Raw genomic sequence first — 3,840 nt, forward strand, 5'->3', positions numbered from 1 at the left:
TGAATCCCAAGAAGTACACTTTGTATTATATTATATATTAAATAACACTTTAGATTATTATATAATAAATTGTTACACAAGTTTTGCACCTATTCCCCTAATATAAAATCAAAAAATAAGAAAAGTTTGCTTGATAGGACAGTTCACATCCGACTAAGTGAGATTGCTGGTCACTCGATAATGGAGAAATTGGAAACAATCAACAAAAACATACCAATAGAAAATTCATGTGTTTGATTATGAGCAGAAGTTCAAAAGATGAAGTAGAAAATGAGATATGTAACATATACAGTAATGGATTTTGAATAAATAAAAAACCATGGATAACTTGCTGCAAAGAAGAACTAGACAAGTAGGAGAAGTAGAAAGAGAATGAGACGAAGTTCAACTACCAAATTTTCTCAACATATGTCTAAAAAAAAAATTGAACATTTCATTAACTGGCTACTATGATAGAGTAGCTTCAATTGTATAAAAATAACTTAACATCTATCTCAAAAAAAGGTTCATAACCTTTTCAATTTACATTTTCAGGTATCATCTAAAAAATACATGTCAAAATGAAAAATACATGATATATTCACTTTTTTGGCCTCAACCATTTTTTGGGCCAACTTGCAATACCCTTGCCCTTGTCATTTCTACTCTTTGTTCTCCTCTCATTTTCCTCATCAGTCTCATTCTCTCTTTCATTGGTCTCTCTTTCCTTATCTCCACTATCTTTCTCTACAGTTTTGATTTCCTCATCTCTATTATCTTCCTTCTCGTTTTCGTTTTCATCATCTCTCTCCTCGCCCTCGCTTCCATCATCTCCCTCCACAATTTCATCAGCATTCTCTACAGGAGTGTGTTACAATAAAAATCGTGGGCCGCCTGTACATAATTTCTGGATTCCCCTGCTAATACTTCAGCATGAAATGCAGCTTGTAGCATCCCTGTACAGGTTAATCCCTGCAAGTAGACAATAAAAACTAATATAAATAACTAATTTGAATATACAATTAGTTTAAGTAAAAAACAATATAATATCTAAAAAACAGAACATACAAACTTCCTCTCGTCATCATGGCCTACGAGGGGGGGCACATTTGATTACGACTACAAGGGGGGACATGGGAGTACTTCCATACCTATGAGTGAGCATATCATACCAGGCCATATAATCCTTGGCAGGTATTCCACCATATTTATTTGGAGTTGCCTTGACAAAATTGCAGTCTCTTTACCGCCAGTCGTTGCAAAATATATTGCATGTAATACTACTTGTACTTTCGCCATCTAGATAAAGCGCTTCATAAATGACTTGAAACTGCAAATAATTGAGGGACGGATCCAAATGTTTTGTGATAATCAAGCTGGAACAAAATTAATTCAAAGTTGAGCAAATAGCTCTAAAGGAAGACATATATATGTCAAATATCACTACATTCATGATATAGTTGAGAAATGTGAATTAATAGTTAGTTACTTGTCCTCATCAGATATGATCGCTGATCTATTAACAAAGAGTCTAAGTGTTGAATTACTGTCTAAGCACACTAGCTTAATGGGACTTAAAAAGGTTTAAGTCAATCAGTTTTCATGGGCGTCAATTATGCATTAGCGTGAAAATCCATATGATGGACATTTATTATGAGAGGCATATCTGCGAAAGCGTTAAAAAAACCTCATGACAAGATATTTTTTAAAGGTCATACTCAAAAGTGGGAGCATGCATGTGACTTATTATTATGCTCGGTCGTAATAGTCAAGTGGGAGATGTTGACACGTATGACCCACGTGATTTAGCCTACAATTATAGGCTTAGAGGAATCTTATTACCCATAATTATCTCCGACGTTCATATGGATGCATTGAATGAATATCCCTGAGATCAGTGAAAACCTTTTCTTAGAGATCCATTTGAGAAATATAACCGTTAGCCCTTCTTCTCCTTAAAAAAATGGGAAGCCGGAGAGACGAAGACATAACAAGAAAAAAGTATACAATTCTCCTCTCTCTCTCTCTCTCTCTCTCTCTCTCTCTCTCTCTCTAAATGTGAAGGGATCTAAAAGACGAGCTCTACGGTCACTAGCCTCACGACACCCCTTCTCTGATCTCGGGTTTTGATTTCATCTACGCCATCTATTTTCACTAACAAAGTCTTGAAAATAGTGTATCTTGGAATGCATTATCTAGACCATCAATTTTCAATATTTTCAAGTGTTCATAGATTTGCTTGATATACACTAGTAAAATAGTTGTTTTATCTTCTTCATCAATCTTTACATCCAGGAACACCAACTTACTAATCAAGGCATTAAACTCATTTAAGTGCCATTGCAAAGATGAACCATCACTCATCTTAAGATTGTAAAGTTTCCGACGAAAAAAAGTTTTTATTAGGAAGAGACTTACCTTCATAAGCATTTTTCAGCCTGTGCCATAAATCTTTCACAACTGTTTCTGATGAGACATTGAATAGAACAGGCTCATCAAGCACCAAGAAAATATCAGCTCTGGCTAATTTATACTTCTCATCAAATTCCTCATCATCCATCTTTTCTGGCTTATTTTGTCTGCCTCTTGAAGCAACTCCAAAACTATCTTTCACCAAAACTGCATGCATCTTTAATTTCCAGGTTAAGAAATTTGAACCATCAAATTTTAGAATTTCATATTTGGTTGAGCTTCCTCCAGCTATCTTCAATGATCTGCGATCTACCACAATCCTTATACCCAACAAATATCTTAAATAACCCCAAGGCTCTGATACTGATGGTAGACGATAAAAACAAAGATGTGATAAAAATAAGGGAAAGAAAAATAGTGTAAAAAAATAAAAGAGTATAGACATAAAGATTTACGGGGTTCGGCAAGTTGCCTACATTCACGGGGCAGCAAAGTTTACTTCCACTAATGCAATCATGGATAATACTTCCACTAATGAAAAACATCATGTAATCATGGAGAATAAAAGGGTTACTAGCTCTCTCTCAAGCCCTAAAACAAGTTCTTTCTCTCTCAAGAACAACAACCCAAAAGGACTAAAGAACTAACCATTCTCTCTTCCATAATTCTTCAAGTGTTGTTTTCTCTCTCTACAAGATGTTACTTGTAGGGCCTGTTTGATAACTAGAAGCAAGTTCATGAACTGTAAATTGGAAGTTCTTCCTTGTTGGGAAGATAGAAGTTACTGTAAGAAGTTCTTGGTTTTTGTGGTTGTTAACTTCCTGTGAAGTTATAGAAGTTTTTGGTTTATGTGTTTGATAATATCATGGGACGTTAAAGACGTTCCTAGTTTCTTTGTTTGATAAACTCCTGAGAAGTTAAAAAAGTTTTTGGCTTCTGTGTTTGATAACCTCTTGGGAAGTTAAAGAAGTTTTGGGTATCTGAATTGGATTAGCTTTAGAAATAATAGGCAACATGTAAAATGTTAAAATTGAGACCTAGATATTATTTACTTTTTTTTTTTTAATATTTAGATATTTATCTATTGAGATAAAATATTAATTGAAAGTAAAATATGTTGGATTGAGAGAGAGAGAGAGAGAGAGAGTTTTATTGATGAGTGATGGAAGCGTCCGAGAGAGAGAGAGAGAGAGACAGAGAGAGAGAGTTTTATTGATGAGTGATGGAAGCGTCCGAGAGAGAGATATTTGTACAACAATTGAAACAGACGTTGCTTGATAAACTATATTGCACTATATACTTGAAGCCAATTGTAGACAATGTCAAGCACAACCTCAATTCAATATTGTGTACCAAATCACTAGTTTTCTAATCGATTGTCTTAAAATAGAAATCAATATATGAAGTGGAATAAGTGTTTAAATCTCATACGTAGGTTATCAATGATTT

At 34.3% G+C, this 3,840-nt stretch overlaps 1 long non-coding RNA gene across 2 annotated transcripts; it reads right to left on the reverse strand.

Annotated features, from left to right (window-relative positions):
- Positions 1-376: 376 nt before the first annotated feature.
- LOC148779550 (uncharacterized) lies at positions 377-2,553 on the reverse strand. 2 transcript variants are annotated; one of them, XR_016045303.1, is made up of 3 exons: positions 2,398-2,553; positions 1,131-1,309; positions 377-951 (listed from the first exon to the last, which is right to left on the reverse strand). It is a non-coding gene; the product is annotated as an uncharacterized LOC148779550 (long non-coding RNA). The 2 variants fall into 2 exon arrangements; XR_016045304.1 differs by having other exon boundaries at positions 1,131-1,355.
- Between the last annotated feature and the right edge of the window lie 1,287 nt (positions 2,554-3,840).

The sequence above is a fragment of the Amborella trichopoda genome, chromosome 12 (assembly GCF_054954075.1).
Source record: "Amborella trichopoda isolate Santa Cruz 75 chromosome 12, AtrichopodaSantaCruz75HAP2 v2.0, whole genome shotgun sequence".
Classification (NCBI taxonomy): Eukaryota; Viridiplantae; Streptophyta; class Magnoliopsida; order Amborellales; family Amborellaceae; genus Amborella; species Amborella trichopoda.